This window comes from Mus musculus, chromosome 6, assembly GCF_000001635.26.
Source record: "Mus musculus strain C57BL/6J chromosome 6, GRCm38.p6 C57BL/6J".
NCBI lineage: Eukaryota > Metazoa > Chordata > Mammalia > Rodentia > Muridae > Mus > Mus musculus.
The window spans coordinates 38,822,806-38,847,217 of NC_000072.6; the positions used below are offsets into that span (position 1 = coordinate 38,822,806).

General features: G+C 42.9%; 1 protein-coding gene across 7 annotated transcripts in view; it reads right to left on the bottom strand.

Moving 5' to 3' along the window:
* Hipk2 (homeodomain interacting protein kinase 2) overlaps positions 1-24,412 on the bottom strand; it is a 188,820-nt gene that overhangs the window by 135,294 nt on the left and 29,114 nt on the right. The window contains exon 1 of one of the 7 annotated variants that reach the window (XM_006505603.3): positions 14,191-14,920. The exons of 5 other annotated variants lie outside the window; for them this stretch is intronic. The gene's annotated coding sequence lies outside the window, so the exon portion shown is untranslated. Of the gene's footprint in view, positions 1-14,190; positions 14,921-24,412 lie in introns of those variants that run through there. One more of the 7 variants, NM_001136065.2, reaches the window with a different exon arrangement.

Here is a 24,412-nt window from a genome sequence, read left to right on the forward strand (position 1 = left end):
TGTACATGACTAAACTTTCAGTGATTGAAAGGCTAAGAGAGAGGATTTAAGAACTGGAGACTATTCTGGACCACCCATTAAGACCCTGACTCAACCCGGGCGTGGTAGCGCACGCCTTTTATCCCAGCACTTGGGAGGCAGAGGCAGGCGGATCTCTGAGTTTGAGGCCAGCCTGGTCTACAGAGTGAGTTCCAGGACAGCCAAGGCTACACAGAGAAACCCTGTCTCGAAAAAAACAAAAAAGGAAGAAGAGGAGGAGAAGAAGGAGCAGGGGGAGGAGGAGGAGGAGGAGGAGGAAGAAAAAAGACCCTGACTCAAAACAAATACTCTAGAATGAAAAACAATACCAAGGCAGAGGCTGTTCGGCTCCTGCGCTGGCTGGACAGTCATGCTCTGCCTGTGCTATGGCAGCATGTGCTCTGACGTCCTGGAGGCAGGTCTGGTCTTAGCCTAAACTCTCCTCTGAATCTGCCTTTACGGTGAGACTTCCCTTCTGGTTTGAAAGCTGACTCCAAGGTTCACCTGGGTACTATGACTAATATGCCTGTGTATGTCTGTATGTCTGTATGTCTGTATGTCTGTGTATGTTCACCTGGGCACTATGACTAATATGCCTGTGTATGTCTGACATGATTACTGTTTGACATGGTTATTTTGGTTTGTTATGCAACCATACTTTTCACCTACTTTTATGTCAATATTTTCCTAATACCATAGCACAAAAAGTAGTTATTCTCTACTTACTAATATCACTTAAATATTCATATAGTTACACATGCTATAAGCCAGACAAGTTCAACCTGTGGCCTGCTGGCTTCATGTGTTCCAGTACACTAATGAATTTGCTCCAACACATTTGCAAATGGCATTTTGTTACAATGTCAAAAGGTCTGATACCCTTGAAGTAATACAGAAGAGAGCAATCCTTGGCTTTAAGCTACCTATGAACAGAAGAGACTAAGCAAAATTAACATCTATCTACTTCAGCTCTGTCCTTTGACTGTCTCCTGCTTCTCACTCAAGTTACTAAGGAAAGGGAGAGTAGGAGGGGAAAAGAAGAAATAAGCTGATTACACACAGAGCTTCAGAGGCACTGGTCCCTGTCCTCAGTGTTTTAGAAGTTCTTGGTAGAGAGGCCACATTGCAGAGTGGAATTTTACAAAGGGGAAGAGGGTAGCTTATGACTTATTTGTTATTGGGATGATAGCCAAGGGTCATAAACTGTTGAAATAATCACTGGCTGCCTTGGGTGACAGATGCCCAGGATCAGCAAGGAGACCTGCATGGCTGGAACCTCTCTATACCCATCATTGTGGCCAGCAGCTGCCTCAGACTCTGGCTGGGGCTGCTGTGGTCACTGCTGAGGTCAACAGCCACTATTCCAAGAACTAGAACTAACATTTCCAACAACCTTTTTACCTTTGTTCTATGGCATGGTCCATCTTCCTGTGGATGTGGGAAGGAGAATGCTCAAACAAAATATAGCTAAAGAAAGTCACTAAGGATGATTTTTTTAAGCCCTAAAATCTTTATAAGGAACAAAACACTGGCAGTTTGTAGCTTCATTTTAAAATAATCTCACATCCATAATCAAACTTATGTCTAAACATCTCTCCTTGGAAGTCTTTTCTGGAACAACCCTTCCTGGTTAGTTTAGCTCTCTTTGTTAAGCCCACAACCCCTGCCATTCCATTTGTTCAGATCCCTAAGGCAAGGGACAGGGAAGAGGTGGGGGAGACCTGTATGTTTTCCACTCTAAAGGAAAAGCTAAATGTTTCCTCTCATTTCTTTATGGTTTGACCCCTGTACTCTTCAAGGACTACTGACCTCCTATACACACAAATAATAATAGTAATAACTTCCCCTCAGAAATGGCAGGCGCTGACTGGACATCTTCAGTTTGATCCTATATAAAATTTCAATCTCCGTGTCTCCTCTTGGGCTCTTAGAAGAAAACGTGGCTCTGACCCCTACTAGCAAGGATAGGTTTAACTCCCTGAAGGGCAGTATGGAGGACCCAGGGAATAACACAATAAATCTGCAATAATTACACCTGCTCCTTAGAGGTATAGCCCATCCAGACCTTTCTATAAAAGCCTCGGTGGCCTCTCAAGATAAAACCCTACATAATGGCTGTATATCCAGTGATTGCTGATACATAGGGTGAAGTGTCTACAAAGGAGTATTCTCACTACCATGCCTCTGGCTCTTAAGCAGGCCAAAGGCATGAGCATTGAACACATCTTTCCATATTTCTGGGCTTATGGACAAACTACCAATAAAAGAGATATACTTACAAACTCACTAGAAATGTAGCTAACTTACATCTCAACTGTATGCAATAAATTCCTCACTTCATGACAAATAAAAAGTAGTGCCTATAAACCTGATTAAAAACAGTCACACAGAATGACAGTGAACATTTTAAGTCATTCCTTATCACTACAACAAAGACAAAACTGTCTTATGTACCAAACAAACCCAGGTCCCAAAGGTTTCAAGTGCCTTTTGGTAACCTGCATGTTTAAACAATGAAGATGAACTGCTCTTTAGGTTCCCCGCAAATGCCCACTTCACATTAAAACGTATCTACAATAAACCCGGGTTTCAAAGCATCTGCCTTGTAGTCTTTTCATGGGTGCCATGGATGCCCACAAACTTCCATCACACTCGACTCCAGCCTCTGTATAAAATCATGGACCATTCTTCAGATTGTAAATTAGCAAGCACCAGTGCACATGTGGCTCTGGGAGAAGTGTCTTTGGGAGTCTGATTATCGTGGTATGCTCATCCCATTAACACATGCCCCACACAATCTCCTCACACAGGGATGAGTTGAAAGCTGTGACATCAGGTCATGGTGTGGGCTCCTGGAATAGGGGCAAAATCAGACCCTGATTTGAAGCTCAAGCCTGGACAACTCTGTGGCTCGTTGTCTTTCTTAGTCTTGAAGGTTTAATGAGAAACCCTTTCAGAGTTGTAGGCAACTTTTTCTGCCTCTTTGAGTCAGGGTCTTGCTATATAGCTAAGCTAGCTTCAAGTAGGACCATCTGGCCTTCAACACTTCAACTCAGTGTTGGGATTACAAGTGTTGGTTGTCATACTCACCTAAAAAGCTAAAAGTTTTCATGATCTTGAGTTTTTAACCTACTATATTTAAAAATGACATTTGTTAAAAGACTGGCTTACTTAGTGTATTTTTCCTAACATATTTGCTTAGTTTCTTCATAACTTTTTATTTCACAATTGGATGAACTAAAAGTTGCTTCACATGTGAGTACATTTCCTTTCCATTTCACCACCCAAATTATCTACTGGAAGATCAGACTCTGGTGAAACTACAGGGATAAGTGAGGGTTATATATGATTAATTTTTTTCATTGAACTCAGTTTCATTGAACTCAGCAAAGCTCAAGAGAAGGAATTATAAGTAAAAATAGGCATCATTTTTTATCAGTATTTAAGGTTTAATTTAGGCTTGGCAGATATGAAATAGATTGCCACTCAAAATCCAGTTACATAGTTAAAGAGCATAGAGTCCAGATCCCCACGAGAGGTACTAACCTCTTCACTTTCTAAAACCTTCCAGGCATATACTGCCTGAATAATGAGTATCTGATGAAAGTTACAATGTTATTTTGTTTCCCTATAATACATAATAAAAATAATTCATTCCCATACTTAATAGAATATCCTGTCTTCTATATCATATTTTGCACATAAGATATAAGTTATAAATCAATGTTAGAAATATATGTCTATGGCTGAGTGTAGTGGGGTATGCCTTTAATCTCAGCACTTGGGAGGCAGAGGTAGTCTGAGGCTAGCCTGGTCTACAGAAGATAGCCAGGGCTACACAGAGAAACCCTGTCTCAAAACCTCCCACTCTTCCCCTAAAAGGAATTATGTATCAAATGGAAATTTTTAAACACCTAGATAAGGGAAAATTTGTATAGCCCTTGATAAACTTGTGATTATTTAATGCCTCAGAGGATTGAAGAGTATTAGAAAAAATTCTTCATTGATATACTACAGAATATTCATAACTGTAATAATTATCCTGTGTGTCAGGTTTGTATTTTAAAAGAGTGTGAAGCAATTTCAGGTTACCTGTTTCTAAGTGACAGATTTTCAAAACAGTGAGTACTAAATATCTTTTGGGGCTTTTATATCATTTTCAATCAGAGAGTGTTTATGCACTAGTTGTATAATGTTAGATACATGATATGACTCCACTTGAGCAGTGTAAAATTAACCACAAGTTCTTCAGAATCCTTACTGATAATGACAGCAGCAATACGATTGCAGCAGCGCTGAGCATCTGGAAAATAAACTAAGTCAATCATCTGGTCTGCATTACAGGTCTTCTCTTTATAAGACTGGCATGGGGTAGAAGGAAAATACAAAAATGTCTACAGCATCGCCATTAGCTGGGCATGGTATCACATGCCTTTAATCTAAGCACCCAGGAGGCAAAGATAAACATATCGCTGAACTGGAAGCCAGTACAAAGTAAGAGACCATGTCAAAGAAAAGAAAAAAAGAAAAAAGAAAAAGGCATCACCATTGACCTAAAGGAGCTTAAAAGTCTCATAGCATAAAGTCCAATGCCAATTTAAAAGGACAACTGCCGAAGTAAACAGCACAGTTCAGAGAAGAACTCACTCAGGTTATAGCCAGGCAAGATTTGATAAGATGTGAACTGTGATTATAAAGATGGATGACCTTTCGGAAGGTTAGGCTGGTGTTCCAGGATCCTACTAGGAGGGTGTAATTCCTCAGTCTCGCAGTAGAGAGCAACCAGCACCATTGTCTCTGTCCTCAGAAAGCTTCTGCTCTGCTTGGAAACAACTGAAGCACATTTGCATATCAGTAATATATTAACAAACGCAAAGGCAATAATCAACCTCCAGTGGACACTGCATATCAACTGCCTCCTTAGATTCTGGTGGCTCTAATAGTCTAAAAACACTTCTAAACACACAAAGCTGCTGTGAGGAGCCAGCTCGCCCCTGACCCAGCCTGTGGCTCTTACTCGGTTACCACACATGTAATTAATCAAGTTTCTGAGACTTTCATGGTCACTCCTGCTCTTTTCTGGACTCCAGGTGCTTATCAGGACTGTGAGGTAAGGTGCATTTCTCCTATGCTTAGGGAAATGACGGAAGTCACCTAAAGTCACTCTGCTACTAGCAGGGTTGAATTTGGAACTGAGGTCTGCCTAGATCTCAAACTCATGTCATTACTCAAGCTTCTGCTTCACTTGTTTGGTTCTTGAATTAGAAGAATCGAACATGAGGCCAGGCAGAGTAGCACCCATGGTCAGATGAAAGCCAAAAAGAAGAGGAAACAGATCTAGACTACAGGACAGAGCTGACTGCATCAACCATAACGAATACCCACAACGATGACCATGGTGTTTAACATTTGTGTCTCCTCTGGTCAGGATGACGTTTGAGAAATGTTTTAAAGTTATTTTTAAAACTAAATATGTTTCTTCTAAGAAGCAATTGTCCCTTTTTCAATATGCAATGGACCAGTGGCCAGAACACTGGTCTTGAGTAAGAAGCCTTAGACTAAGTGGCCTGGAGAGGTTGCATGGCAAACAGGAAGGTTGTCACAATAGCCCAGAGGGCAGGGGAGGGGGATCTGAACCAAGGAACTGTCTGAGAAAACAGAAAGAAAGGGGAAAAATATATGGCTTCAGAGAGAAAAACCAGCAAGTTACTGACAGGTTTCAAAGCAGAGGGAGAAGAAAGGAAAGGAATCAAGTGTGTCTGAGGGATGAGAAGTAGGTCTGCAGGTGGTAACAGAGGGGATGATGGAACACGCTGCCAAACTTTTTTTCTTGGGAAGAAGAGTTTCCAACAAGTTAAATAACAAGCACTGGATATCTATGCTCAAGTATCCCGGCATTAACTTCCACTAAAACATGGAAACAAGAACTTGGTTAATTTAACTGAAGTTAGCATCAGGAGCTGCTGGTGTTTGACAGGCAGCATCTGGTACCTCTGTGCAAAGTTGCTCTCTCTCCCTCTCTGTGTGTGTGTGTGTGTGTGTGTGTGTGTGTGAGTGTGTGTGTGTGCGTGCATGTAGGCAGAAGGTTAGTGTAAGGTATCTTTCTCAATTGCTCTCCACTTTATTTTTGGAAACGAGACCCAGAAACACTCAATTCAACTAAACTGGCTGGTCAGGAAGCTTGAGCCACTTTCCCAGTGCTAGGATTGTGTGCACGTGCTCAGCTTTTTGCTGGTACTAGAGAACTCGGGTCCTCACGTTATACAGCAGGCACTTTACCAACTAAGTCATCTCCAGCCTCAGGTTGACTCTTGAATGAAGATAAACCATTTTGAAAGGAGAACGGAACCCAATATGATGGGCTAAGCCTGCGGAGGATTAGCCAAAAGGAGAAGGTGGCAAGGTGGCCTAAACTTATGCATGGATAAACCAAAGGCAATGGGAAAGGTCCAATATACTGAAAGACAGACTGTGGACAGATATCTAAGGAATAGATACTACAAAGAAAGGCTTCTGTGCTGAGACTCTTGAGAGTTACTACTGATTGTGAGAACCAGAAAAGGCTCCTGCTAGGTGTCAACAAGACAACAACAAGGAAAAAATCAGGTGGAAGAATGGACAAGATGTTGCAGCTGCAGATGCTTAAATCTTGATAAAAATGGAATTTATGTGAGTAACACTGTTTCCCAGGAGAAGCAATCCTGGAAGTCTAACAGACGCCATATACAGTCATCCTTGGAGGGTACAGAGAGGATGTCAAAGACTATGAGGAGGACTCATGAGTCATGGGGAAAGCCAAGAATGAAGTGAAAAACCACAGTTAGGGGATTGGTCCAGGAGAATGGAAACAGGAGGAGTGGCTGGGCCTGGCGGGAATGTGTCAGCAGCCCTCCTTTCTCCCAGAGGTCGGAGGAGAAAGGAGGAGTTCCTTCCAGGGACAAGAAGCAGACACACCACACATGCCCTTTGCTTTTCCAAGAAATGTAATTCTCTTAAGAACTTTCCAAGCCTTTTGTATTATCTGCCATAGGCTATGCTTCTTTAAATTTTACCATAACTTGTGTTTAATTCAGAAAACATTTTCCTCCTGCTATTTGAAAATTCCTCAGACATTTACCAACTTACTGGTTCACTATTTGTCAAAAAATCAGCCCTTCTTGGTGTTCAGACTCTCTTCTCATCTTTTTCTGAAAGTTGTTAACCTTACCCTCAACCCCAAGCTTCTCTTTAGTGACTTTTTGTGACTCCCCTATACTGACCATGCATACACCCAATGTCGCGCAGTGGATGAGGACCTGCTGTCTAAAACATGTTAGTGTTCACAAGCAGTCTGAGTGCTCTCAACTTGGCAAGGCCTGGGAAGGTAGCAGAGGGACAGCACTTTCCTACCATGTGTAAGAACACTGAAAATAGTAATGATACATTCCCAGAAGTACGACCAATCTGGATGACTACTGAGAAGATACACGTTTCCCAGTCTCTGCAATAAATATGCAGCAACAAGAAAAGGAAAACAAGTTTGTGAAAAACAACTCCAAAACCCCCTTTCAAACTAGAGTTGCAATGATGGAGACTTATTGAAAACAAACAAAATGCAAGAACAATGGCATGTGTTGCTTGAGACAGGATCTCACTGTGTGGCCCAGGATAACCTAACACTCGAAATTCCCTCTCAGTTTTCTAGAATTACAGGGATGGATCACCAAGCCTGTCCAACTAACAAAAAGCCAGTGGCTGCTAACATAGGCATATTCGTCTGGTACAGCTCCTTTCTTAGTCAGGGTTTCTAGTCCTGCACAAACATCATGACCAAGAAGCAAGTTGGGGAGGAAAGGGTTTATTCAGCTTACACTTCCACATTGCTGTTCATCACCAAAGGAAGTCAGGACTGGAACTCAAGCAGGGCAGGAAGCAGGAGCTGATGCAGAGACCATGGAGGGATGTTCTTTACTGGCTTGCTTCCCCTGGCTTGCTCAGCCTTCTCTCTTATAGAACCAAGACTAACAGCCCAGAGATGGTCCAACCCACAAGGGGCCTTTCCCCCTTGATCATTAATTGAGAAAATGCCCCACAGCTGGATCTCATGGAGGCATTTCCCCAACTGAAGCTCCTTTCTTGGTGATAACTCCAGCCTGTGTCAAGTTGACACCCAAAACCAGCCAGTACACCTCCTTAACAAAGCACTGCAGCTGGTGGCTGGCTGATGACAAAATAGCATCTCACAGTTCTACAGGCCAGAGGACCACAATCAATGCATGGTCAGGCTTGGTCCAAGAAGGGAGGGAATGAGGTCTTTCAAGCCTCCCCAATTGGCTTTTACATAGCTATCTTTTTCCTTGTGTCCTGTCCTCCCTGTATATACATGTGTTTAGATTTCTCCCGTTGATAAGGACCTCTGTCATACTGATGGTCCACCCTAAGGAAGCTACTTCTGAACACCAAGAAGGGCTAATTTTTGACAGAGGGAACCAGTAAGTCAGTAATCTCCGTAAAGCTCTCTTTCTAAACAAGGTCATATTCTGAGGTCCTAAGGGTCAGGAATTCTACATGTGAACTTGGGGGGCACAAAATACATGTAGTAAGCATAAGTTTAAGAAGGCCAGAAGCACTTTACTAAAATGTAATGTTGTCAAGATGACATAACATTTAAAATAAAATAAAATAAAATAAAATAAAATAAAAATACAGCCTTTGCTTTTTATCCTTTGAGGTAAGATATTTCATTTTGTGCTTTCCCTGAATCCTGCCTTAAATAACCTGTAAGTGTATATTAGTCACACATATGGAAACAAGTAAGAGCAAAGTGCTTACACTAAACTGAGTTCTGCAGAGTATCATTGTGTGTCTGGGGGAGGCCATAGAGAGCTATATCTGTGCATGTGAAGAAACCACTGCAGTGACTTGGTTATCAAGGCAAGTAGCAGGTTAAAGACATCAACAACAAGTTCTAAATCTGAATATGTGGGACAGGTCTGAAGCCTCCATGAAGACCCTCTAATGGACAGCTGTGACAATGCTGCACCTATGTATGGCTGGGGAAGGGAGGGTCCCTCCTCATGCTTACTGTGCTGTTAATGGTAGTAAGGCTCTGAATTCTCACCAAAATTGCTCTTTTTGTCCTTAGAGACCACCTCAGCCACCCAGACTTACAACAGTCACTGAGGAGGCCGAGTAGTTGGCTGGTAAGGTCAGTCAGCCTCACATGAATTATGCTATCCCTTAGAAATGCCTTATAAATTATAAAGTGAGACTCATAAGCTGGTGTGAAGAAAATTGGATATTCCCAAATGTTTGCTTATTCCATGCTCAGTTCACTACTAAATTGGTTTTTTTCAAGCTTAGCCAGAAAATCTGATACACTTAGAAGCAGAGCTTCCCATGTTGGTGTCTTCCACTATGGTAAATTCTTTTCTATTACTATCTGTTCATCAAAAGGGTGTGTTGAACTTCCTGCTCCCAGCAGCTGTCTATAATGTGGCCTTATTTGGAAACAGGGTCTTTACAGGTATAATCAAATTAAGATGAGGTCATTAGGGTGAGTCCTAATCCAACCTGACTGGCGCCTTTATAAGAAAAGAAAAGTCCACATAATGACACAGGCAGAAACTGAACGCAGTTGCAATGTAAGATACACCATAGACTACAGGGTCTACAAGACCCTAGGAAGAGAAAAAGAGTTCTACATGGTGACACCTTTGTTTCCCATCTGCGGCTCCAGAACTGCAGAAGCTTACATTTCTGTGGTTCTCAGCCACCTGGTTTGTGTTACTTTGTTACAGTAGCTCTAGGAAAGGAATATACTACTCTGTAATACAATTCAGGATGTATTTCACTGAGAAAAACATGTCTGCATTCAAACTATAACAAAGTATTTTTAGCTGTCACTTAAGCCAAATGGCAACTTGTCCTCATGGCCCTCACAGCCTGTATTTGTCACCTCTAGGCAGAAAAGCTGCAGAAGTATCCACAGCTTTCCTCCAACACTGTTGTTCCCATTCCAGCCAGGACACTGAACAACTAATTCATGATGCAAATACATTCATGCATCATGACTGAGGTCTGACTTCAGAACACCATGAAACTTCACTTTGTCATCACTGGGGATCCTAAGAGCACAGACAGGAACAACAAGACTTCACCTTTCCTAACCTCAACTTCTTGCTGTGGTAGGAAAGGGGAGCGTAACACAGGGTCTGCTATCACTGCCACACCCAGCTGCTGCCTCTGTCCTCACCTTTATGTGTTCCTCTGAATACTTTCTCAGATGCTGCCAGCCAGCTGCTCAGAGAACTTTGTGGAGCGTGTTGCCTAGGCGCAGTGAGGCTGATGATGGGAAATGGATGGGCCCTGCTTTCCCTGAGAAGTCTCTCAGGCAGGGCTCATTCACCTTCCGTCTGAGGGTATGACAATCTGCTGCTCTTGCTGGTCTGTGTGGCAACCCTATTTGCTACAGCAACTCTACCTTCCCTTTTTTATTCTCTGGAGAACTTTGCCATTCCCCTCACCTGCTTTCAACTGTCATCTGATTAAATTCAGTTACAGGTCAGTTTAGGGAAGCAGAGGAAGTGTCACCTACTGTGACTGAAAGGGCAGGCAAGAGCAATGAGGAGAGGAGGCAGAGAAAGTTAGGGAAGGAGGAAAAAAAAAAAAAAAGAGCAAAGCAGTGACGGCCTATGCCTTTAATCCCAGCACTCAGTAGGTAAAGGCAGGAGCATCTCTGAGTTCAAGGTCAGCCTGGTCTACAAAGCAAGTTCCAAGATAGCCAGAACTACACAGAGAAACAAAGAGAAAATAAGAATCCCTGAATCAGGAGCACCCTCAGAATAGTAAACACTGCCGTGCGCTTTGGAAACTATGGACTACAATAATGCAGTGTATGGTAATGTGTGTGTGTCTGCATACATGTGCAGATATAGAAGGCAGATGGGATCCCTTATCCATACATCCAACAGTCCACGCTCACTCACACGGACTCTAAAAGTGGGTTCTGTGGTCTTTCACAAAGACATTATACTGTGAGTCACTGTCATTGAACATATCCCCTGATATTATTACTCAACAGCTCCATAATTCTAAGCCACTTGACCTACAGCTGGCAGAAGTGCTTGCTCTCACATGGGTCCCTGCCATTGGTGTCTCAGGCCATGGCTGAGATGTCAGATGGTACACTGTGGTGGTAGATGGTATAGCCTCACAATATCGGTCCTCTCCAGTGTCACTGTGCTGTGGGCTCCAAGGATTAGTTTTAGATCATTTTTGTGTCTCTACCAGCTATGCCAGAAGCAGTTCTACCCCTATGTATCCAGCAGGCCACTTAACCTCAATTCCTTCCCCTAGAAAGTGGGGATAATAGCAGTAAATCACAAGGGCTTTGTGTGCATTAAACAAGTGTTGTGTTTTCTGTTTCTAACTCTGGCACACAGTGAACTCTTAAAAAGATGAATAGTGAGAAACAAGTAGTGTGAGGCTGGCCAGCCCACCATGGTTATCAAATTACATGAGGATAGGTTGTAAAAACTGGTACTCACAATGCTCAGCATGCTGGCAAAGGTGAGGGATGCGGCATGCAGGTTTTTATGAATGAACAAGAGAGCAGAAAAAAAATGAAATGAGAAGAGATTTGTATTAGGACAATTATGAAAGTGAAGCATTTCTTTTTATGTATTTTCATATTCCATGTTACTAAAAATGCCTACTGAAAGCACAAAAATTATAAATAAAAAAGTTATAATAAAATTATAAATAAATAAAGTCTTAGAAAATTATAAATGTTTCGGTTTGTTTTTACTGAATCTTAGTAACTTTTCTTGAGCCTTTCACTCAAAGTTCCTGCTAGAACTTAAGAGACTCAAGTCATATAATACAAAAGTTAGGTTTGGCCACAAGTGAGGCCTTAAGCCAGTTTTTTAAAAAAAAGGTGTGAGAGAGGTATTGTTTCTGGGCCAGAACTTTGAAGCCAGGGTGAGAATTTGTCTTCTTTCCCTTGCTATATAAGCAGCCCTGATCCAAGGAGGAGAAGCTGTTTGGCCAGGGGGACTGGAGGACCTCAGTGGCCCAATGGAGCATGCACGTGAGCAATCTGTTGCTGTGTGTATCAGAACCATCTAAGGAGCACTCTACTTTCCTTATGTTGCCATTGTGGCTGAATGTGGTTTTGTCTTGATGCACAAGGTGCTTAGCCATCAAAACCAGAGCTCACACTCCTGAGGATGACGTACAACTTCTAAGTAGTTTAACCCTTTTCTTCCTTATTTTAATGTGAGAATGTTTCAGAGAGATGAAGGTATAAATAATGAGATGACACTGGCCATCATAAGTGTTAGTGACTTCAAGTATGCACACAACAATTACTACCTAGATGTTTTTCTGAATAAGCAGAAGGTATAGAATTAAAAAATGCCTCCTGGAAACTTAGAGGCAAGTCACTTTCTGGTTACTAAAATGAGAGCTGCCTTTCAAACAGAGCCTGGACACTACTGATAACAGGTCTGGGTTCCTGCAGGGGAATATCTGTTTTTATCACATGTTGGTGTTTCTTATGAGAAGAATGGGCCTTTCTCACTCTGCTCCAGTGGGATTCCTCAGCTCCATGATGCAATGGTTATCTTTTTGGTAAAGAATATTCAAGTCCTGACATCATAGTAGTAATGGATATTACTCATGGTATGCTCTCAAGCCCAGCATGGCACATTCTGTACCCTCTTTATCACTGAAGTAAGCAATGGGTTTAAAAATAACGTTGCTTACACACCCAGAGTACCAATGATTCATTAACAACTGAACAAATACTGCTCTGGACTCCAAAATTATACAGAATTTTATATACAGGATTTTGAGGCATAGGTATTTTCCACTTCCCTAGTAGAAGTATTATATTGTACAGACCTACAGATCTTTTTTTTTAATTAAATATTTTCTTTATTTACATTTCAATGTTATTTCCTTTCCTGGTTTCCCTTCCAAAAACCCTTATCCCCTCCCTCCTCCCCTTGCTCCCCAACCCACCCAATCCCACTTCCTGGGCCTGGCATTCCCCCACACTGGGGCATAGAGCCTTCACAGGACCAAGGGCCTCTCTTCCCATTTATGACTGACTAGGCCATCCTCTGCTACATATGCAGCTAGAGCCATGAGTCCCACCATGTGCTTTCTTTGGTTGGTGATTTAGTCCCAGGGAGCTCTGGGGGTACTGGTTAGTTCATATTGCTGTTCCTCCTATGGGGCTGCAAACCCCTTCAGCTCCTTGGGTACTTTCTCTAGCTCCTTCATTGGGGACCCTGTGCTCCATCCAATGGATGGCTGTGAGCATCCACTGTTCCGGTGAAGGAGGCAGAGGCAGGAGGATCTGGAGTTTGAGGCCAGCCTAGGAGATCTACAGATCTTAAGAGAAGGAAACCTTAAAAATGTACAAATTCGGGATTTAACAAGTTATCTGATTTATGACTCCAAAATTGCCAACCTAAAGTGTAATTAATGATAATATCCATACATTTGCAATCCCAGTATATGAAACATTCCAAAATAAAGTCCTTACAAGGATAGTTCACAGTGGTCATGGTGATGTCTAGGAATGAGAGTCTGTGATTTCCCACTGATAAGCTAAGGGTGTTGGGTTTGGAGTTTTACTCAGATTCTTTAAAGACAAACATCTCCTCCACAGCAGACGTTCTGCTTAGACATCTATATGCCTTTTGGTTAGCTCTGTGCTTAACAAGCACCTCTGTTCTCTTGAGATCCCAGATAAGGCCTTGAACCATAAAGGTGAGGTTCTCCTGACTGGCTGCTAGGCTTCATTCATTCAAACAATCCAGAGTAAGCAACTAGCCAGCCACTCCAAAGATGAACTAACTTGTACCAGACTTTCAGAATCAAATAATCCTAGAATTTTTAAAGTCAGATTTTCAAATCTGCTAAACTAAGGATTCTATAGGTCATGGTGAATAGTCAAAACTATCTGCTGAGTATGTATATGTACAAGCAAAATGGTACAAAAGTATTGCTTTTTTTTAAAAAACCAGCATGCTGTGGAGTAAGACCAGAAAAGATAACTGACCACAGAAAGCAGCTATGACCCTCACCAATCAAATATCACTGACTCAGAGACAAGGCACTCCCAGTGGTGGATATCTATATAGGAGAAAGGGGCCCAAGTATCAGGGCTGATGACCTTACCTTTATTTAAGATTTATGAGATATCTACCTCTCACAGGACCAGGGATGGTTTGCAGATACACCAAACCATCAAAATCAAGATGAGATGAAGCAGGACCAAATCATCTACAGGGAACCCTTACAGGGGAAGATGCAAATGCTGAACATTGCTGAGCTCATCAGGACAGCAGCAGATGGATTTGGAGAGACAGGCTGGTGTCTGAGTTTGAGGTCTCCAGCACCTGGTTTTGATTCTGTCCTGGACGCATAATGGATACGGTAGAGAAGGGAGTGGGGTTTCTGAATGGGAAATGGATATGTATAGCCAAAGACTGATGGCTGTGATGCTATCTGTGGTGGGCTATGAAGCCCACTGTGGCAGTGTCTATGTGTGAGGTAATAGAAGCCTGTATGAAGATGGTGTCAGGAGGGCTGGAGACAGCTCAGTGGTTAGGAGCACTGGTTGCTTTCCGAGGACCTGGGTTTGACTCCCAGCACCCATATGAGAGCTCACAAGCAGCAGTTCCAAGGAGGTTCTCAGGCCTTCCCATGGCTTCTACAGGCAGTAGGCATGCATAGACATACATGTATGCAAAACACCTATACACATATCTTAAGGATGATGCCAGTGGAAGAGTAATACAGTGGCTTGTGTTCTCATGCTAATTGTGTTACTCCAAAAACCTTGTTTACGATGTCCTGCATGTAGGCTAAAGGAAGCCTGCCCCCAGTTGGCACTGATTGGGAAATAAAGTTGCCAATGGCTGGGCAGGGTTAAAGACTTTTAGGATTCCTGGGCAAAAAAGAAGAGGAGAAGAAGGATTCCACCATGTGAAGGAGAGGAGGGTGAGACAGCTGAAACGTAGGCACTAAGGGGAAGCCGTCCCATGGGAGGGCTGCCCAGCAGGCAGCGGGGCAGCAAAAATAAAATATAGACTTGGAAAATGTTAACTCAGGAATACCGGAGGGGAGTGTGTGCTAGCCATGGAGAGGTTCAGGAAGTCCCCAGCCATTGAGCTAGTAAGGCATATTAAAAAAAATCGGTGTGTGTGTATGTGTGTATGTGCCTGTATGTCTTTCTTTCAGGAATCTAGAGAGCTCTGGTGGGTGGCTAGAAGTGCGTGTGACCTGCCCGGGAGATCAATGTGGATTAACTCTTCACTGCTACAGGGTAAGGCCTAGCCAAAGACAGGAGACTGAAGACCTATCTAATGTCTTGAGACTGATGGCAGAAGAGAGCAGACTGGAAAAAAACCCAGGCTCAGATGGCTACTTCAGGCAAACAGCTGCGAGAAGAGAGAAGGGCATGCCCTGCAGTTCAAGTGCCAGGCTGAACAAAGGCACTCTACTCTGTCACCACAAAGAGATGAGGCACAGTTGTGTCCAGTTAGGTGAAGTACATCCCCGAGGGACCACAGGCAGCAGAATGCAGAGGACACACACTTCTGGCCAAGCTTCCATCCAGCCTGCCCTCATTTTCTAAGGCCAAAGCTGATTGGAAACTAAATCAGCTCTCAGCCTGGTCCCCTGAGTTACAATGACCATGTTCTCAGTCAAAACTGGGAGACACTACAAAAGAACATAAAATCCAAGTCCTTAATAGGGGTGAGATTTAAGGAAAGCCACAATACTAAAAGGAAACACAACAATTCTAGCCCTACTGGGTGAATTGAAAAAAAAAATGTGCCAACCAGGGTGCTTCTGTTTCCTCTAAAATATAAAGAAAATGATCCAAGTTTGTACATCCCATCTAATGGTGGATACTGAAGACGTTTGTGGTACTTCACCTGCAGCAAACAAACACACTCAGCTGGCTCCCCCAAGACAAACTGAAATGTCAAGGCAGTCTTCTACTGTGCCTGTGTGGCTCTCACAGGCCAGCTCTTGTGGTCCTGGGCCTGCTAGCCAAGCATCTGCATTCTGTTTTACCTAGGTACAAATGAAGCTAAGGGCCCCCTTCCCACCTTCCTAAAGAAACACATTCCCCTTTTCTGTCCTAGCTCAAATGATGTGGTTCATACAGTAGTCCGGCTGATCTCTTCAGTGAGCCTTACCTTGCTAAATAGTTTCTTTTCTAAAAAATTGCTAAATCAAAACAAAAGGTATGAGAATACATTCTAAATAGAAATACAGAAAAGAGTAAAGAATACACATATTGATGTCTTGCTTCCCAGCTTTTACTCCACAAAAATCCGGAAACTGGGGGTTAGAAAACTTGCAAGGCAATGGTCAGCAGCTAGCAGACTCCTCCTAGCCTCAGATCTCCTGAGTGAGTTACCAGCAGCCTCCTCCTAGCCTCAGATCTCCTGAGTGAGTTACCAGTAGCCTCCTCAAGCCAGTGAGCTCCAGGAGAAAATCATCTCAGCAGGGGCTTACTTTCCTGCCTTTAGCCAAACCACAGTATAAACCTGCTGGGAATGCATCTCTCCCTACACTGCAGGAAAGGAAGCTGCCAAGCAAAGGTCAGATGACAATGCCCAGGTGACAGTCCAGGATCTTGTGATTTTCTTTCAGTTTTTAAATTTGAAATTATTTCCAAATGAAAATCATTAACTGTCTATGGATGGATGTTACTCATTAGCCACTGTAGTCTGGGTCCTCGGGAACCATCCGTGTCCCACCCTCCCCACCCCATGCTATCTATCCCCTCCCCGTGCTGCTCTTCCACCTGGCTCCTCTCTTGGAAAACATCAATGCTTGCACCTTCTAGGGCACACTACCTTACCTCTTTTTTGCTAGGGCCTGTGTCTCTGAAGAGTTTGCTGCGTGTTTAGGGTGGTTTTTAAAACTAGTAAACCTTGACATTTTATTTACCACGTCACAAAGCTTGCCCTCTTAAAATGTACAGTTCAGTGATTTCAAAAAGAGCCATGTGATTGTCATCACTAATTCTAAAACATTTTCATCACTCTGAACAGAAATCCCACAGTCGTCTGTCCCATCTCCCCTTCCCACAGGCCCTGGCAACCTCTGATCCACTTCCTGTCTCTATGGACTTGCCTATTCTAGACACTCAGCATAAGTGGAATTATACAGCCCGTGGGCTTTGTTGTCTTCCTTCACTTTGTAGAAGTCTCTCAAGGTTTCTCCATGTACGTGTCCGCATTTCATTCTCCTTCACTGCCACAGAGACCATTTAATAGATCTGGTACAGTTTGTTTCTCCACTCCTCAGTGATGGACATCTGGGTTGCTTGTGCTTTCTGGCTGCAACACACAATGCTGCAAGAAACTTGAGCAAATTTTTCCATTACTCTTGGGTTTATCTGTAGAGTGGGGTTGCTGGGTCATGAGAGGACTTCATGTTTAGACTTTTAAGGAATCGTTACCCATTTTCTAAATTAGCCTTCTGAAATCCCCAAAAGTCCCAACATACATGTTCCAGGCAATGGTTCCAGGCAAGACACACTGAAAGCAATTCTATAGAAACAGCTGCCCTCCTGTCATCAGTAGAAACATAGGCTACATTCAGAGCAGGATTCAGGGTCTGTTCAACTCAAGGCAAATAAGCAAGGAAAGCTGCGAGGGAGGCAATTGGTGTCAGCAGCACGGCTGGCCTGCATCCTCCCAAGAGCATGCCAGCACCTGGCATGGCAGTCAAGGCTGGCACAATGTGCACCAGGCCACCAGATGAAGAGGCACTCTGTGCAAGGAGCAGCTGCAGTGGGATGCAAACTGACATGCTCTCACTGTCCCATCACAGGCCACTGGTCAGGAACTCAGTAGAGTTATTTACTGTTGCTCTAGGGCATACTCTTTAAAGTGCCTACTGAGAAACTAGGAGAAAGATGGAAGAGGTAAGGGGCAGGTGAAAACAGAGAACAGTAATCCAAGGGATGTATTAGGAAGACTGGTGCATTAGTGCTTAAAGTCTGTTAGTCCTGGTATATTCCAGAGTGAATAAAGAAACTGTACCCTTATGGTCTGGCAACTAGGGGAGAGATCAAGTCTACCACCTGTACAATTGATGATTCAGTGTTGGGCATGGGTCCTCTCAGAGCTGGCAGGAACCAAATGCCAAGGCTTCATTCTTGTCGTTTTTAGGCAGAAGTACAAATTCCAGAGCTAGGCAAAGAAGCAAGCTTTGAGGCTGGGGTAGGTCAGGTTGATGAGGTAAGGAAGACATCCTTCCACAGGAGAGAGAGCAAGGAGCTATGCATCAGTGAATGCCTTTCATGTATCTACCCAAGAAACACTCAGCTCAGGCACAGCCACTATATCTGGGCCCCCATTCCTGGGCCTTCATGCCCCTGTTCATCTGAAATGCTCTTGTCCTTCAACCCACTCTCCTCAGGACAGACTTTATTGGCAGGCCTGACATTATTTTGCTTTTAAATTGTATTCCAAAGGCATGCTGGTATCTCAGGCACATTTTAACCTGTGGTGGTAAAGAAAGAAAGGCAGGTGGCTTGTGAGCTGGCATCTGTCCCACCATACACAGCTGTTCACCTGGCCCCAGCAAATCTGCTCTGACCTGTCCTGCCTTCTATGTTACTTCCAATCCCATGAGTAGCTAGCAGTTTAGTACAGCTCTACATTGCCATAGGCAGTCATGCCATCTTGTGTGCATTTATTCTTCCAGTTGCCACTCAGTACATACCCACTACAATTACTGTTGTTAGCTTTTAGCATCTGGAATATGCTCAGCCTTTAAAGTCCCAGATCACTGATGTGATGGCAAAAAGTCAGAGGAAACGAAAAAATGCAGTTATGATCTTTATAGAAACTTTCACCCAATCATCACGGCACCCCTGTGAGTTTGTCATTGTCATCAGTCTCTCTGCAGAGGGAACAGACTCAGGGATACCAGCAGGCCTAGCTACCCAAGGTCATAAGCTGGCCAAAGGACAGGGACAGACTTCAAATGTTTCCCAGTCTAACTCTAAAGCCTGTGTTTGCTATTAACAATACAAATAAGAATATTTTTTAAAACTCCAGCTGGCTCATATATATGCTGCGATCCTAGCACTTAGGAGACTGAGGTGGCGCCTGGGCTACATGAGATACTACCTGGAAACATAAGAAACAAACCCTACACACTTATTCAAACATGATGGCTACATATTCAAATGTGAAGGCAATAATCTGTAGAATAAGCAAGAGTGGAGGAGTCGGGGAATACAAATTCAAGTGTGGATTTTAAAGAAGTCAACATTTACAAGCATAGGTTTCCTTGGCTATAAAAGAAAGATGATTTCTAAAATGTGCTTAGTATCCTGTGAGGTGTTAATACTTATGGGGGGAAGGAAGTAGGGTCAAATAGTTTCTGAAATGACAGGTTAAAATAATACTAAGCTATTGTCTTTATTGCAGAACTTCATAGAGCTCACTGTGAATCACCAACAGGGCCTGCAATATACCCTATAGCCCAAATTTGTTTATCAAAGAGAAACTTTTTAAACCACACCAAGTATTTAATATTTTTTATCAGGAGAAAAGACTGGAAAATAATGGATTGGTTATTCTAAGGTATCTTTTAACTACAACACAGTAATTTTACACCGTAGCATCCTAATTAGTCAGCAACCTTCTGGAGGTTTTTCTAAGATTTCAGTAAGGTACAGGCAGGTCAAGATGTTCGGAGATGCCAGGGTAGTCTGTGAACAACTATTCCTATAATGGCCTCATTCATACAAAGGTATTTCCCCACTTTAAAAGTATGAGCTGAAGAGATAGCTCAGCGGTTAAGAGCACTGACTGCTCTTCCAGACATTCTGAGTTCAATTCCCAGCAACCACATGGTGGCTCACAACCATCTGTAATGGAATCTGATGCCCTCTTCTGGTGTGTCTGAAGACAGCTACAAATATGTAAAAAGTATGAACAACCAAAGGCATCTGGGCTAGCCTTGTCCTCCAAGACACATCTCCTAGGCACCAAGGACTACTTGACTAACTTGAGAGGAGTCAATACATCCGTCCATAACCCACCAAGTCCATGTCTAAGGAAAGGCCAAGTGTTTAGATCGGGACTGTGCCTTTACAACTTTATACCTTCTCAAAGTGACAGGGATAGCTCTCAAGCGGGCCCTCCAGACCCTTTGTATCACCACAGGCCCCTTCCCCTGGCAGCCATGAAGAGGTCCTAGCCACAGAGGTCAAGAACTTTCCAGGAGAATGTAAGATCTTTTATCTTGGACATGGAGAGAGTCAATCATACTGGCAAAAAGGGAGTGTGTGCCTGCCAGAAATGGGGAGGAGAGAGAAGGTGTTGAGATTAAAACCAAGGGTGTACAAGGCAGAGAATACACACTGGGACATAGAGTTCAGTGTCAGTAGCTTTGAAGACTTCCCATAAAACTCTCTTGTCAATAAAACAGGCACATGATTTTCCTTGAGCTGTTTTTGTATGTGACTTAAAATTGCCAGATCACTCCTGGAAAACACATTACTCATCTCTGCAGTGGCACAGTGGAAAAAAGTCATCACCCCAGATGTAAAACCCCTTATAATCCCTATCCCCAATAAACAGGATGAAGGGCTCTCAGGCAACAACAACAAAAAGCTGTACATCCACATAGAAACGGAGGGATAGTAGCAGTCCTAAATGGGTCCAGCCAATCATCCTCTCTAGACTCCAGCTATCCTGCTGCTGTGGATTCTAGAGCCTGCTGTAGGATCAGGGTGGCTCAGGCTCGGAGCTAAAAGGAGCCATGAAAGTATCTAAGGTGAAGGCTTAAGAACAGTTAGTATCAGGAAAATTAGTCCTAGAGAGCACCTAGAAGCTCATAGACCTCTCTGAGAAACCTGCGATGAGAGGCAAACACAGACTGAGGGCTAGCTGCAAATCCAGGCACACTATCCACAGCATATACAGAACTCTACAACTCAACAACAAAAAGATAAATATGCATTTTTTTAATGAGTAAAGAATATACTATATATTTCTATATGCAAAAGGACATGCAAATGACTAATAAACACATATACACCATCATTAGTCATTAGGTAAATATAAGCCAAACACAATGATATGCTAAGAAATTTTAAAACATATGTCCATACAAAAACTTGTACACAAACATTTAAGGCAGAATTATGTGAAACAGTCCCAAAGTAGAAACAACTCATCTATTTGTAGACAAACAAAATAGCAAACAGCTATGGCACAGAGTATTATTTGCAAGAAAGCACTGATATATACTATAATGGGGGGAAAGTGGCAATATTGTGCAAAGGAAAATAAGCCAGGCACAGAAGGCTACACTTCCATTTACATGAAAAGTTCAGGACAAACAAATCCACAAAGAAGTTAACGGAAAGTAACACAGAGATGAGGTTTCTTCGGGGGATAAGGATGAAAATGTTCAGGAATTAGACACTAATTAAGTACACCTATGTGAGTAGTCTAATAACGAATATGTTTGTGGTATACTAAGTTATATCTCAATAAGATGATGGAAAGCTGGCTCTGTGACTGCTCTTCCAGGGGTCCTGAGTTGAATTCCCAGTAACCACATGGTGGCTTACAACCATGTGTAATGGGATCTGATGCCCTCTCCTGGTGTGTCTGAAGACAGCTACAGTATAGTCATATACATAAAATAAGTAAATAAATAATCCTTTAAAGAAACAAGACTGTTTTATAAGATAGGCTACAACAGCAGCCCTCCCAGTCCACTGTTCTGCTTCCATAAATTTAGCCCTCTATGTTGTGCCAAGATATGAAAATATTAAACATAAAATTCCAGAAAGAAGCAATTCGTAGGCTTAAGTTGTACATTATTTCAAACATGACAAACTTGAATTGTCCTGTTCCAGTTCTTTGATCAATATTTCACATAGTATATAATATATGCTCTTCAGTCACATGGCAACTACTGTAGCCAACATGACTGCCCCTAATGCTACATCAAAGAGCCATTTCCTCGGCAAACTCATCAGGGAAATATCAGATAATCTCACACTGTAGATATGACAGTGATATTTTGAGAGAAAGAAAGACTATATGCATATATCTTTATTACAGCATATTGTTAGAATTATTTTATTATTTATTTTATCACTGGTGACCTCTTGTCATTATCATGGTTTGTGTGTAGGAGAAGCATCATCATATATAAGATTGAGAACTGTCTGCAGTTCCAGGCATCCATTGGTCTTGAAATCCTAGATCCTCTGTGGATAAGGGGAAATTGCTATAGTGCCTGGCACACATTATCTCCAGTGACCCTCAAAGTCAGGTCATCCCCCACATTACACATGAGGACACTTGAGAATTAGAGAGGAACAGATAATTGTCAAGGGCCACAACAGAGCCTCATTATGGACAGACGGACACACAGATGGAGTGGATTTAAGCTAGCTTTGCCAACTCCTGAGGCCACATTCCATTCACCTTACCATGCTGCTTCTTGCCAAGATAATAAGCTAACCAGCAACTATGGAATGGCTCTCTGGAAAAAAAAAAAAAAGATTACTCCCTAGATGAAGGGTCACTGAGCAATAAAAAATGTGAGTGTTAGAAGTCCCATTAAAGGCCATCCTTGCCAAATTCCTCCACTTTCCAGATGAATAAGAGAGTACAAAAGTGACTGGCCCTACCAAAGTGGGAAGATTGGTAGGTACACCCACCCTCTTGTGTCACCAAAGCAGCTGTATTGCTCTCTGCAATTAGTTAAGGACTAAAGGAAGCCAAAGTTCCCTGATAACCAGACGTTCCGCAGCCTTCAAATGGGCCAGCCTTGTCTCCAGGCACCCACTAGAAGACCACTCAAATGTTCCAAATCAAGCACTATGTCCCCACATTCCACAAGTCTGCTCTTCCTGTCATTTTCCCTTTCTACCATCACTACCTAGGTTCTCCAAGGGTCCAAGCTGGCTGCCCAGGCTTACCTTTCTCACCTGGCTCCCTTCAACCTCAATTTCCAGATAAGTCTGAGGCCCTTTGACACCTAGATCCTACTTATTCCAGTTTACCTGTTTACTATAGGCAGAGCCCTGTAGACTCAATAAATGTTCGTTCTACCCAGAAGCCAATCTTGCCAACAATCAGACATGGCCCTGCAAGTCATAGCCAGAACTATTTAAACACAGAAGAGATGGATGACCTCATGCAAACAGACGAGAGGAAAGTTATTAAAGCACAGATTAAGCCCGGGAGCACAGGGCAGATGGGGTTGGGGGCCTCCCTCTGTGTGCATCCTGCTGGGACAAAAAGGCACATGGAGACACCAGGGCTGCCAACCGCACCTGCAAATTATTAATTATTTTTGTGTGGTCCCTTTGAACGCTCCATCTGTGATGGCTACTCTAGTCAAATAACTACATTCAAGTGAGAAAACCTGTAACTGAAGACTTGGTCCATTCACGGCAGGTTGGATACCCACTGTCCTATGACCATTTGAGGCGAATTCAGGCTCTACTATTCAAACCAAAGCCTTTCTACAAACACTAAACAGAGCATTCTGGATATTTGGGGCCTCAGTGCTTTCTCTCTGTGCCTCTCTAATTGTACTCACTGTATATTACTTGGCATCACTTCATGCCTTTTGTTGCTTTGTTTAATCCTGTCTGCAGTGAGTTGATAAGTTCTTGGAGAAGCCAGAGCGTGTACTTACGTAGAGTGATGTAAGTACAGCAGAATGGAGTGTTTGGAGCCCCCCTGGCACACTGCACCCGATAAGTACTGGCTACTATCTATCAGTCACTATTCTAGCATGGATGCCCAGGACCAAAGCTGCTCAAGTTGAAAACAGCTTTTCTTCACCCTCTTCTCCTTTCCAAACCTCTTCTAGAACTAAAACTTCTTTCTGCCCTATCCAAGACCCAATGATTCTGGCTGAGCATCATCTCCTTCCAAGCCACCTCCTCTGCTGCCTAGAGTCTAGTCTGCCAGAGGGGGATGGAGCCAAAGGAGAGCAGGTTCCTCTCTAATACACAGCATTTCCACATGACACACTGGCTGGTCTCAGCGTTCAGAGAAAATATAAGACTTGAGAAGCTATTTGTTTCTCTATGAATCAGAAATGATAACTATGTAGAGCTGGAAAAAGAAGCAATTTTTAAATTATACTGGGCACTGAGCCAAAGCCAGTAGTGATACAATGACAACAGTCATTTGTCCAGGATGGCCAGAACAGTCACAAGGACTCGCTCTTTTTTAGTGTGAAACTGCATCTAACGATGCCCAGTTGGGGTTCCATTTTAGATTCTGAAATATCCCACATGCAGCTGATGCAGCAGCTTCTTGAGATTATGGGGTGGTGCTAGGGAGGGGGTGAAGGTACACAGCAAAGAGAAAGG